This window comes from Bufo gargarizans, chromosome 3 (assembly GCF_014858855.1).
Source record: "Bufo gargarizans isolate SCDJY-AF-19 chromosome 3, ASM1485885v1, whole genome shotgun sequence".
In the NCBI taxonomy this organism is placed as follows: Eukaryota; Metazoa; Chordata; class Amphibia; order Anura; family Bufonidae; genus Bufo; species Bufo gargarizans.
In genome coordinates, this window is record NC_058082.1 from 119,164,712 (window position 1) to 119,178,882 (window position 14,171).

The 14,171-nt window shown below is 45.8% G+C and overlaps 1 pseudogene; it reads left to right on the plus strand.

The window, feature by feature from the left end:
- Positions 1 to 6,008, plus strand: part of LOC122931437 — a 41,221-nt pseudogene extending 35,213 nt beyond the window's left edge.
- Positions 6,009 to 14,171: the final 8,163 nt, after the last annotated feature.

The window sequence follows — 14,171 nt, forward strand, 5'->3', positions numbered from 1 at the left end:
ATTTCAGGAATGGTATAAAATTTCAGGAGTAATAGAGTTCTTACACTGCGAGAGTATTAGATAGGGTGTCAATACTATTCTCCAATTCGATAACTTGATTTCGATAGCTTGTTTGAATATATCGATGTAAAAGGGGGACGCTGAGCTGACGGGAGAGAGAGATCTGGGTGCTGATAAACAGCCAAACGCAGATGTCTCTGTCCCCCCAGGCCAGACGACCCTACTATAAAAATGCAAATAGTTCCATGTCAGCATTTAAACCTTTTGGTAACAAAGTATTAAACTCAAATATCCTCTTAGATTCTATCCTGGACATCTGAAGGATATGGTTGCCTCCTCTCCATGTGTATTTGACTTTTTCTAATGCCATATATTTGAGGCTAGATGGATCACTATCATGATGATCTTTATAATGTTTAGATAGTGAAAGATATCTAAACATTATAAAGATCATCATGATAGTGATCCATCTAGCCTCAAATATATGGCATTAGAAAAAGTCAAATACACATGGAGAGGAGGCAACCATATCCTTCAGATCAGGGCCGGCGTCAGAACCCGGCATACCCGGGCAAGTGCCGGGGCCCACTGTAAGTTTGGGGGCCCACTCATTTCCACGGCGCGGCGGCGGCCCCTTTAAAACTTAAACATACAACTTCATTCATGCTGCGCAGCGCCTGCCGCCCGGCCCCTCTCTCACATGATCGTCTGTGTGCCGTGCGGCGCGAGTACTAGATCTGAGCCTGACTCACTGTAAGCCCGCCCTCAGCCAGCAGCAGGGACTCGTCTCGGCGCAGCTACAGAAGATTCAGAAGACAGGAAGCATAGCCGAGCCCAGAGGACACCTGGCGCCCAGGCAGGCCAGCCCAGAGGAAACCTGAAGCTGAATGCTGCTGCTGCTGCTGGACTCGTTTTAAATTTTGAATTCAGGTGAACTAGTAACAGTCACATACCAAGACCAGTTCATGAGTTTTTGCCAATAAACTGTATAATAGATTTCATGCGTTCTGGTATTTTCTTATAGGAGTTTATATTGTGTTTTAGGCCAAATGAGAGCAGGAGCGCATGGTGTCATTGGTTGCTATGACGCCGTGCGCTTCATGCCGCCGCTGCACTACAGTAATACACTGGTATGATCTATACGAGTGTATTACTGTAGTGCAGCGGCGGCATGAAGCGCACGGCGTCATAGCAACCAATGACGGCGTGCGCTCCTGCTCTCAGCAGGATGCCAGGCCGGGATACCACGGACCGCTCATGGCCATGGAACACGGCCGTGTGCATTCGGCCTAAAACACAATATAAACTCCTATAAGAAAATACCAGAACGCATGAAATCAATTATACAGTTTATTGGCAAAAATTCATAGGAGGAAATTTTCCTCATATGGATTTTTGCCAATAAAGTGTATTATTAATTATCATTTTCTTATAGGAGTTTATGTTTTAGGCCTCATGCACACGGCCGTTGTGTGCCCATGGCTGTATTGCGGTCCGCAACGCAATACACGGACAGCGGCCCATGTGCACTCTGCATCACAGATGCGGACCCAATCACAGAGATGCAGAACGAACGCATGGATCAGAACCCCATGGAAGCACTATGGAGTGCTTCCGTGGTGTTTCTGGCCGTGCCTCCGCACCCCAAAAATTTGCGGGGGGCGGACGGTTAATGGACCAATTCAAGTTGAATGGGTCCAGATCCGTCCCGGTCGCTGCACGGACGTTGCCCATGCATTGTGGACCGCAACGGATGCACAACGGCCGTGTGCATGAGGCCTAAGGGCTCTTTCATACGAACGGATGCCGTGCGGGTAATCCGCTGTGTGAAAGACAGCCAAGCCCCGCTCCGGACAGCAGAGACACAGAGCATTAACATGATTGATAATGCTCCGTGCCTCTCTGTGACATTTTTACTACAAAATCACAGTGAGATACAGTTGTCACCATGATTTTGTAGTAAAAAGATCACAGAGAGGCAAAGAGCATTATCATTTATGTTAATGCTCCGTGTCTCTGCTGTCCGGGACGGGGCTTGGCACTCATACACAGCGGATTACCCGCACAGCATCCGCTCGTATGAAAGAGCCCTTAGGCCCCTTGTAGACTAGCGTTCCTCCCGCAGCGAGTCCACATCGCAGCACCCGGCCTGACCTCCCAGCGCTGCCGGGGGTCACATAGCATTATATTGATTGATCTAACCCTTAAAGTTCTGGAATGTATTGGATAACACTGGCATAATGCTGTTAGTGTCATCTAATACATTCCAGGACTGTAAGGGTTACATAGCATCATAAATCAATATAATGCTATGTGACTCCCTGCAGCGATGGGAGGTCAGGCCGGGAGCTGCGATGCGGACTTGCTGCTGGAGGAACGCTCATCTGCAAGGGGCCTTAGCACAGGGGGGCCCACTGAGGCTTTATCGCCCAAGGGCCCACATGAACCTGGAGCCGGCCCTGCTTCAGATGTCCAGGATAGAATCTAAGAGGATATTTGAGTTTAATACTTTGTTACCAAAAGGTTTAAATGCTGACATGGAACTATTTGCATTTTTATAGTAGGGTCGTCTGGCCTGGGGGGACAGAGACATCTGCGTTTGGCTGTTTATCAGCACCCAGATCTCTCTCTCCCGTCAGCTCAGCGTCCCCCTTTTACATCGATATATTCAAACAAGCTATCGAAATCAAGTTATCGAATTGGAGAATAGTATTGACACCCTATCTAATACTCTCGCAGTGTAAGAACTCTATTACTCCTGAAATTTTATACCATTCCTGAAATTTTATATATGTGAAATTTTTATAAGTGTACAATGCATTTTTAAATTCACTCAAGCATCCAGTTTTATGTAGAGATCCATTTTAACATAGTTTCCGAGAAAAACGCATCAAAAACGCATAAAAACCGCACATTTTATTTATTTTATCTTATATAAGTTATATCTATGTATTAAAGTGAAATACACCGCATGAAATGCTAAATAGAATGATGAATCTATTAATATTGAGATTTATGAGAAAAGATTTATTTCCAATATCTGGATCCTAACTCCTGGTCTTTACGATGTCCCTCACTAGTCCAACCCATGGTTTAATCCATGTCCCACCCCATTTTTACCAATTATGGACACTATATAAATTGGGGCTCTACACCTCCACTGTCAAGCCACTGAGGAAGGGGTCCTCTTACCCCGAAACGCGTTTGGTGAATGACAGTGAGGGACCATTAAGAAGAATACACAATCGGATGTCCACATGAGTACGGAGCAAGCCTGTTATATTTAAGAAGTTTGAAAATCCCGCCTGGAAACACCTGACCGCCCAGCAAACCACGTGGGACGCCACACAGGTCCTGGAAGGTCAAAGCGGTAATACAAACACTACCGCTACAACAAATATCCGGGGAACTTCACTGCACAGCCGACTCATAGGTCCTGACAGCTCAAAACAGAGCATTTCATCAGCTAACCTGACGTACAAGTGGACCAGCTACGGGAGCGGTAAAGTACCGTACATAATTTGGATTTACTGACATTTGTGATCTGTCAATTATAACTGTCTTTGGACTATAGAACCTGCGGTTTATCAACTGTAGTTGTCTCTGAACTATAGAACGTGCAGCCAATTGCTAACAACTTCTGGAAATACACCAGTACTTTTGCATAGCACTCAGAGACTCTTAGTGTTGTTGGAATATAGGTCTACATCCTATGATCTTTTAGTGCGGTGTTATAGTTTTATTATAGTTTTATTATATTGTGTTTTATCAATTAATTTTATGAAATGTTTTATGTGTAATACTGTAATGTGGTGATACTCAAGCCTATAAAATCTATGTGGATAACTTATATTGTGTGTTTTGCCTAATATTTGAGTGACCCCCAATCCACACTTTACAATTTTTTCTAAGAGATGCTATCTTAGAGTACCTCATGAAAATAAGTAAATAACGCCATATAAGCATGGCTTCATGAGGGGTCAGTCATATCAAACTAATTTAATCAGTTTCTATGAGGAGGTAAGTTCTAGACTTGACTGCGGCAAATCAATGAATTTCGTATATCTTGACTTCTCCAAAAGGTTAGTATATAAAATGAGAATGCTCGGACTGGGAGAAAATGTCTTTATGTGGGTAAGTAACTGGCTCAGAGATAGAAAACAGAGGGTGTTTATTAATGATACACACTCAGATTGGTTCACTGTCACTAGTGGGGTACCTCAGGGGTCAGTATTGGGCCCTATTCTCTTCAATATATTTATTAATGATCTTGTAGAAGGCTTGCACACTAAAATATCAATATGACACTAAAACTGTTTAAAGTAATTAACACTGAAGAGGACAGTATACTGCTACAGATGGATCTGGATAGATTGGAGGCTTGGGTAGAGTAGTGGCAGATGATGTTTAACACTGACAAATGTAAGGTTATGCACATAGGAAGGAATAATGCAAGTCACCGGTACATACTAAATGGTAAAACACTGGGTAACACTGACATGGAAAAGGACTTAGGAATTTTAATGAACAGCAAACTAAGCTGCTGCCAAGGCCAATAAGATAATGGGTTGCATCAAAAGGGGCATAGATGCCTGCCAGTGATGAGAACATAGTCCTGCCACTTTGCAAATCACTAGTCAGACAACACATGGAGTGTACTGTGTACAGTTCTGGGCTCCTGTGAACAAGGCAGACATAGCAGAACTGGAGAGGGTTCAGAGGAGGGCAACTAAAGTAATAACTGGAATGGGTGGACTACAGTACTCAGAAAGATTATCAAATTTAGGGTTATTTAGATTAGAAAAAAGATGACTGAGGGGAGATCTAATAACTATGTATAAATATATCAGGGGTCAGTACAGAGATCTCTCCCATCATCTATTTAGCCCCAGGACTGTGACAAGGGGACATCCTCTGCAAACATATAAGAGGATTCTTTATGGTAAGAGCAGTGAGACTATGGAACTCTCTGCCTGAGGAGGTGGTGATGGTGAGTACAATAAAGGAATTCAGGAGGGGCCTGGATGTATTTCTGGAGTGTAATAATATTACAGGCTATAGCTACTAGAGAGGGGTCGTTGATCCAGGGAGTTATTCTGATTGCCTGATTGGATTCGGGAAGGATTTTTTTCCCCTAAAGTGATGAAATTTGGCTTCTACCTCACAAGTTTTTATTTGCCTTCCTCTGGATCAACTTGCGGAATAACAGGCTGAACTGGATGGACAGATGTCTTTTTTCAGCCTTATAAGGGTTACTATATGGCCGCCAACCATTTTTCCTGACTTTGTGCCTCCTCCATCCCGAAACCTTATAAGACTAATAAAAACAAAGATCATCATCAGCAGCAGCAGCGCTAATCTAATAGAAAATGAGGTTTCATTATGCGATGTGCAATTTTTGGGCTTTACCAATTATGTTATACCAATGTAGAAAACACTAATTGGCCCTTATTTAAGAAACATGAAAAATATTCTGAGATTAGAACAATCCAAGAGGTGGGACATCATATCAACCATTTTACCATCTATGTTATAACTTTGTGGTGCACAGGATAGGCCCCAGATACACTATAGACATAATATGGTGGAAAAAAAAAAAAAAGAATGATCTATGGGCTTTGTCTTTGCTCTAACCCACACTTTTCATATTTTACATACAGGTATAGCGTCTTTGGATAAAATGCCATCCATGTGTAACACAGACCTTTCTCTGGTCACAAACTGCATGGAGCATGCTCTGACTGCCGTTTACCCCTGGACACGTTACTCCGCCGGATGGGATGCCACGCTCTTCTACTTACCACTTTCCTATTTACCTACAGTGATCTCTGACTTTATACTCACCATTGGAATGCCTAGACCAGCAGATGCTATCTAAAGATTCTTCTGAAATTCAATCCTCTTATTACTTGATAGAATTCTGATGCCAAAGGATGGACTTATGTCTCCAACCCTACAACCCGTGCTTTACACTTTAATAAGTAAAGGAAACAATATTTTGGACTTGTCTTAGTTTCCTCTATTGTCTTAATATTTCTCCAAATTGAATTGATTTTTTGACACTTAAAGGTGTTGTCCAGGTTCAGAGCTGAACCCGGACATACCCATGATTTCACCAAGGCAGCCCCCCTGACTTGACTTACTATAACATGCCGGGCGATGGCTTCTGCCCAGCAATGTGTTCGGTGCCGTCACTGGCTCTGATGGGCGGGCTTTAGCGCTGCCCTAGTTGTTTTTTAGACTAGGGTAGCGCTAAAGGCCGCCCATCAGTGCCGGTGACTTCATCGGGCTCACTGCTGCGCGGAAGCCTCCACCTGGCAGGCCTAAGGAGAGCCCGCTACATCACAGGAACTCCACAAAATGCCTTTGCCCTGCGCAGGCCAAAGGAGAGCATTGGCGCATGAACTGCTCCAATGCTCAAGTCAGGGGAGCTGCCAGGTGAAAATGAGGATTGGGATAACCCCTTTTATTTAGATGCACTTATTAATAGGCTAAACCCATGGTAAATGTTAAAAAAGGAGAAAAACACAATCTTCCTGTTATGGGTTGTTAGTTTGATTCTGTTGCTACAAATTATTTTTATTCAACACCATTCCTGGATATAGATTAAAGGGGTTGTCTGACTGACATAATAAAAAATCTTAGACAAGAACCCCCTGCAATTGGTTAAAGGGAACCTGTCACCTCCAACAAACATCCCAAGCCGGCAGCAGTACCTGAGAGTAGCCGGCAGCAGTACCTGAGAGTAGCCGGCAGCAGTACCTGAGAGTAGCCGGCAGCAGTACCTGAGAGTAGCCGGCAGCAGTACCTGAGAGTAGCCAGCAGCGTGTTTGTAACGATCATTTTCTTCCTGCAGGTAGTTGAAGCAAAATCTGTAAAAATGATCTTTAATCCCCTGTCGGCGCGCTTCTCCACACATGCTTGAAGTCACGGAGGCAGCGGTGTCCTTGCTTCAAGTCACGGTAACCACGCCCCCTTCCCTGCCCCTTCGCTGTCATTGACAGTCGGCAGTTCGGCAAAGCCAGCCGAACTGTCATGCATAAGTGGTTTCAATCACAGCAAAGGGGCAGGAAAGGGGGAGTGGTTACCGTGACATGAAGCAAGGAGGCAGATGCCTCCATTCCGCCAAAAATAGAACATGTCCTATTCTTGTCCACAGACACGGACAAGAAAAAGCATTTCTATTAAAGTGCAGGCCATGTGCGGTCCCCAAAATGTGGAACGCACATGGCCGTTGTTTGTGTTTTGCGGATCCACAATTTGCGGACCGCAAAACACTTGCAGACCTGTCACAGGATTTTTTTTTCTAAAACTAATACCTTCATCTGTAGCCCACCTCCAGCAGATGTAATTGCGCTTGTTTTTATTTTGTGTTTTTTTTTTATATATTAGCCCCTCCATCAGGCTACAAGCACACAACAGTGACAAAAAACATCAGTTAAAAACGGACAAACTGTCAGTTTTTCATGGCCATTTTGCAACAATGTGTGCATCAATTTTCTGTCCGTGTGTCAGTTTTTAATGTCCGTTTTGCATCCGTTTTTCATGTACGTTATTCATGACCACTATAGTGGCCATATTGTGCCCCATAATGCCCCCAACTATAATAATGTCCCCCACGGTGTACAGTAATTAATTTTTATATACTGCCCCCAGCTTTAATAATGCCCACCATTTGGCCCCCAGCTAAAATATTGTCCCCCATAGTGTAGCTATATTTTTTTATGTCCTCAGCTTTAATGCCCCCATTTAGGCCCTCAGCTAAAATAATGTCCCACACAGTGTAGCATATTTCTTTACTGCCCCCAGCTTTAATAATGCCCCCAATGTAGGCCCCAGCTTGAATAATTCCCCCCATGGTGTAAATAATGGCCCCTATAGTGGCCTCCAGCTATTTTTTTTGTTTATATGACAAAAAAAATACTTACCTCATCCACTTGCTGAAGCTGCAGCAGTGTCTTCTCACTTAATTGAACAGGACCTGCCGAAGGACCTACGATGTGCATGATAACATTACAACGCACTCCCATGTGGTAATTAGGGTTTTTGTTTTTTTTAACCCCTAAATGGCCATTTTGTAAAGTGTACCTGTTTTTAACAGCCGTTAGATGGCCTAAGAATAGCTAAAAAATTTACTTAAATGGCCATCACACGACAATTTTCCACTGTCGTCTGAATAAGCCTTATGCCGCTATGCCCTCCGCTAAGTTTTGGCACCGAATATGCTAATGAATAACAAATGTACAGGGAGGAGGAGACCTCAGTTCTCCTCGGTGGGCATATAATGCTCCCTGTATGTGAAGCTGTCCAATTACTATGGACCCCTTCATAGCTAAGAAGAAGACAAGCTGTTCTTGTGAGATTTTGGAAGTCTCAAGAGAATATGCTATAAAGTGAACATAGTACTACCCTGTTCTTGCATGATTATAATACAGGGGGAACTACAGGGAGGAGCATTATAGTACAGGCCAGAGCACTACAGGGGGCGTTATACATACAGGCATATACAGGGGCACATCATTAAGCCATTTATTTTAAGAAATAAGCACTGGCAACGGCCAAACGTACAGAAAAATCACTAAATGTACAGAATTTAACTTTGCTCTGTGTAGCTTTAGATGGATGATGATTAGTGTTGATCGAGCACCAAAGTGCTTGCGTGTTTGGGTGCTCAGGTCAAACACCTCGGGATGCTCGGGTGCTCTACCGAGCACCCGAGCACAATGGTAGTCAATGGGAGAACCAGAAGCATTAAACCAGGCACCTCCTTCTCTGAAGAGGGTGTCTGGTTCAAAGGAAAAGGTCAGAAATTGATTGAAACCCCATGAAAAGGTTCGGGAACAGCATGGGGATGATGTCTGGATGCATCTTGGAATCCCAGGTAGCTGCTGGGAACGATGTTGCCCGAGTAGTACGCCACTTTTACAGACTGCCAATAAAACGCACAAAACCGAAGATAAAGATCGATTTTAGGCCTCTTTCACACTTGCGTTGTCCGGATCCGGCGTGTACTCCACTTGCCGGAATTACATGCCGGATCCGGAAAAACGCAAGTGTACTGAAAGCATTTGAAGACGGATCCGTCTTCAAAATGCTTTCAGTGTTACTATGGCAGCCAGGACACTATTAAAGTCCTGGTTTCCATAGTAGGAGCGGGGAGCGGGGGAGCAGTATACTTACAGTCCGTGCGGCTCCCGGGGCGCTCCAGAATGACGTCAGAGCGCTCCATGCGCATGGATGACGTGCCATGCGATCACGTCATCCATGTGCGTGGGGCGCCCTGACGTCACTCTGGAGCTCCCCGGGAGCAGCACGGATGGTAAGTATGCTGCTCCCCCGCTCCCCACTACACTTTACCATGGCTGCCAGGACTTTAGCGTCCCGGCAGCCATGGTAACCATTCAGAAAAAGCTAAACGTCGTATCCAGCAATGCGCCGAAACAACGTTCAGCTTAAGGCCGGATCCGGATCAATGCCTTTCAATGGGCATTAATTCCGGATCCCGCCTTGCGGCAAGTCTTCAGGATTTTTGGCCGGAGCAAAAAGCGCATGCTGCGGTATTTTCTCCGGCCAAAAAACGTTCCGTTCCGGAACTGAAGACATCCTGATGCATCCTGAATGGATTTCATTCCATTCAGAATGCATTAGGATAAAACTGATCAGGATTCTTCCGGCATAGAGCTCCGACGACGGAACTCTATGCCGGAAGAAAAGAACGCAAGTGTGAAAGAGCCCTTAGAGGAAAAATTGTTGGTAAACATTCTTTTCTGTATATTTACTTGTATATAAAGTGCAAATGCTGCCAAAAATTACAAGGAAGAGGCACTCCGATACAACCTGTATATCACATAATGGAGGGCCTCATTCACATTGTGGTACAATTGTTCAGGTAGTGGGACTCCTACAATCATAAAGCCTATGCACTAAGTGTAAGGGCTTCCAAAAATTACAAGGAAACGGCACTCCAATACACCATTTTACACATAAAGGAGGGCATCATACACCCTTGAAAAATCATGATTGATGGCCTGCTGGTGACCCTCAAAAACATTAGGAGCGAGGGCCTGCTGGTGACCCTCTAAAACATTATAGGCGAAGGCCTACTGCTGAGCTGACCATCTAAAACATTAGGGGTGAGGGTCTGCTGCAGAGCTGACTCTCTAAAACATTAGGGGCGAGTGCCTGCTGCTGATTTGAGCATCGAAAAAATGATGGGCGAGTGCCTGCTGCTGAGCTGACCATTGAAAAAATTATGGGTGAGTGCCCGCTGCTTAGCTAACCATTGAAAAAATAATGGGTGAGGGCCTGCTGGTGAGTTGACTCTGTAAAACTTTATGGTTGAGGGCCTGCTGGTGAGCTGACGCTCAAAAACATTATATGAGAGGGCCTGCTGGTGAGCTGACCCTCTTAAAGATTGTAGGTGAGGGCCTGCTGGTGAGCTGACCCTGTAAAACATTATGGTTGAGGACCTGCTGGTGAGCTGACCCTCAAAAACATTATATGTGAGGGCCTGCAGGTAAGCTGACCCTCTACAACATTAGGAGCGAAGGCAGACTAATAAGCATGATGGAAGAGGAGGAGGAGGACGAGAAAAGGAAGATCGAATCATATACCCTTTTTTGTGGTGGAAGGGGTGCATGGGAATACAGTGTATTCAGTACATTATAAAAAACACATTTAAAGTGAATTTATGTTCAGCCGCTTTCCTCTGGTGGAGTAGAGACGTCAGGGACAATCCAGACCTTGTTCATTTTTATAAGAGTCAACCTATTAGCATTTTCAGTTGACAGGCGGATGCGCTTATCAGTTATTATGCCCCCAGCAGCACTAAATACCCGCTCTGACAAAACGTTGGCAGCAGAGCAGGCCAGCACCTCCAAGGCGTAGAGCCTTAGTTCGCACATCTTGTCCAGCTTGGACATCCAGTAGTTGTAAGGCACAGAGGGATCATTGAGGACCCTGACATGGTATGCTACGTACTAATTCACCATCTTCCAAAAATTTTCCCTCCTTGTGACTCTAGGCCGCGCATCAGAGTGAGGGTGCTGGCGGGGTGTCATAAAACTATCCCAGGCTTTGGAGAGTGTTGCCCTGCCTCTGTTGGAACTGCTGTGTGTTCCCCTTGTCTCCCCTCCTCGGTTGCCCAAGGAACTATGTACTCTGTTGCCAGCATTGTCAGATGGAAATTTTTGGAGCAAATTTTCCACAAGAACCTTCTGATATTGCACCATTTTGCTTGCCCTCTCCACCTTAGGAATGAGAAATGAGAAGTTCTCTTTGTAGCGGGGGTCGAGAAGGGTAAACAACCAGTAATCAGTGTTGTCCAAAATGTGTAAAACGTGTGGGTCACGGGAAAGGCAGCCTAACCTAAAGTCAGCCATGTGTGCCAGAGTCCCAACAGGCAAGACTTTGCTGTTGTTATCAGGAGAAGGATTCTCAATCTCCTCATCCTCTTCCTCATCTTCTGCCCATCTACGCTGAACAGATGGAATTAAACTTCCATGGGTACTACCCTCTGTAACTGAGGCAACAGTCTCCTCCTCCTCCTCATCATCATCATTCAATTTTCACTGAGAAGACGAACTGAGGGTGGTCTGGCATAACCATGTGTAATGTCTTGCCCCATTTCCACCTCTTCCACATGCAAAGCGTCGGCCTTAATTGTGAGCAGTAAGCGTTTGAGTAGACACAGAAGTGGGATGGTGACGCTGATAATAGCGTTATCGCCGCTCACTATCTGTGTTGATTCCTCAAATTTTCTTAAAACCTCACAGAGGTCAGACATCCATGCCCACTGCTCGCTTGTGAAGAGTGGAAGCTGACTGGAAAGGCGAGGACCATGTTGCAGCTGGTATTCCACAAAGCCTGCTCACAAAGCCTGACCAACATGTGGAACGTGGAGTTCCAGCACATGCTCACGTCACACAACAGTCGGTGAGCTGGCAATTGTAAGTGCTGTTGCAGCCTTAACAGACCAGCGGAAGCTGTCGATGAATTACGGAAATGGGCACACAAGTGGCGCACCTTCACCAGTAGTAGCTCAGGCAAATTGAGGTAGGTTTTGAGAAACCGCTGAACCACTAAGTTGAAGACGTGGGCTAGGCATGGGATGTGTGTGAGCTTGCTGAGCTCCAAATCCGTCACCAAGATACGGCCATTATCAGACACAACCATGACTGGTTCTAGGTTGAGTGGCGAGAGCCACAGCTCAGTCTGGTCTCTTGTCCCCTGCCATAGCTCTGCGGCGATGTGTTGTTTGTCACCTAAGCAGATCAGCTTAAGAACAGCCTGTTGACGCTTACCCACTGCAGTGCTACACTGCTTCCAGCTACTGGTGCTGGTTGACTGGTGCTGCAAGAGGATAATTGTAAGGTGGAGGAGGAGAAGTGGCGGTTGGAGCCACTAAAGTAGATGGTGGCGGAAACCCTGATGGAATTAGGGCCTGCAATCCTTGGCGTCGGTAGCACCTATGCCACCCCAGGGTACGACACGCTCCGGCCTCCACAATATTCTCCCAGTGTGCCGTCAGGGAAATGTACCATCCCTGGCCGAAAGCACTTGTCCATGTGTCAGTGGTTAAGTGGACCTTCCCAGTAACTGTGTTGGTCAGGGCATGCTGATGTTATGGGACACATGCTGGTGTAAGGCAGGCACGGCACACCGTGAAAAGAAATGGTGGCTGGGGACTGCGTAACGCGGGATGGCCGCTGACATTAGGCTGCAGAAGGCCTCAGTGTCCAGTAATTTGGAAAGTTGCGCATTTAGTGCTAAGGCCTGTGGGTGGGTGGCTGGGTATTTGTGCTTGCGTTAAAATGCCTGGGGTAAGGACATTTGTAAGCTGCGCTGGGGCACGGAAGTGGATGTGGTCGCTGATGGTACTTGTGAAGGTCCAGGCGCAGGACGGGAGGCATCCAAGACTGAGCTTTCAACAGGGGATTGGCCAGCACGTAACACAGGGGAAGAGGAGGCAGTGGTGTGACCCGCAGACAAAGATTGTGGACCCAGGCGTTCAGCCCACCTATTAGGGTGCTTTGATGCCATGTGGCGGATCATGCTGGTGGTGGTGAGGTTGCTAGTGTTCACGCCCCTGCTCATTTTTGTATGGCACAGGTTGGAAATTACAATTCTTGTTGTCCGCACTTTGCTCAAAAAAGCGCCAGACTGCAGGACATCTACCCCTTGGCAAGGGAGATTACGCAAGGGTGTGCTCCAGGAAACAGTTGCAGGCCTGTTTGGTTTGGCCCACCATCTTCCTTTTGCCACTCCACTTCCTCTTCTGGCCTGTTGCGGTGCTGCAGATCCCTCCCCCTCTGTGTTGCTGTCCTCGCTCGGCTTGCCACCTTCCCAGGTTTGGTCAGTGACTTCGTTGTCCACCACCTCCTCTTCCACTTCAGTTATTGACAACTGTGTGTGTGAAGGACTTTGATGCAATTGCCTATATGCTTCAGTTTAATTCTCTCCCTGCGATTTTAAGGTCTATATTGTGCGGTTCCAAATGTCAAAAATGAATGTATTCATGTAACGAACAGGGAGGTTGAAATTATGTTTGTATGTGGGATGGAAAGTACTTTTCTGAAAAGTGTTAAAAGTTGTAAATGTTCTGGCCAGCAGACCATTGAGCTGTGTGTATTGTTAAAACTGAATTATCTAGCCGGGCCCAGAGGAGGAGTTATATGCTACATAAATTGTGAGTTCTGTGCGCCAGTAAAGTTAGTCTCGTGTTTCCAGCAATAAGTTTTGACTCATGTGTGGATTATTCGGCGATTCCAGGGATATTCCTACTCGTAGAATATCATCGGCCTTGTGAAACACTAATTGCTGTTCCCCACCGTCATCTTCTTGTGACTGTGGATGCTCAAGAGTTTGGGAATCAGGGCACAAGATCTCATGTCCCTCTTCAAGTGGGTTTGTCAAGAGGCCCAAATAAAAGAATGGTGCTGAAAAGAGCTCCTCGGATATCCGAGTGTGGGATCACTTTTTTGGCAAGACTCTTCATGGTGGGAGGAAGGAGGATCAGGGTGAGGATTGTGTTGACCAGACTCTTAGCTACTGAGACTGGACTTGGTGGAATACAGGGTGGTGCTTAACTGACTGGAAGCATTATCTGCTGCAATCCAACCGATCATCTGGTCTCGCTGGTCTGACTTCGAGAGCGTTGTCCTGCACCACCC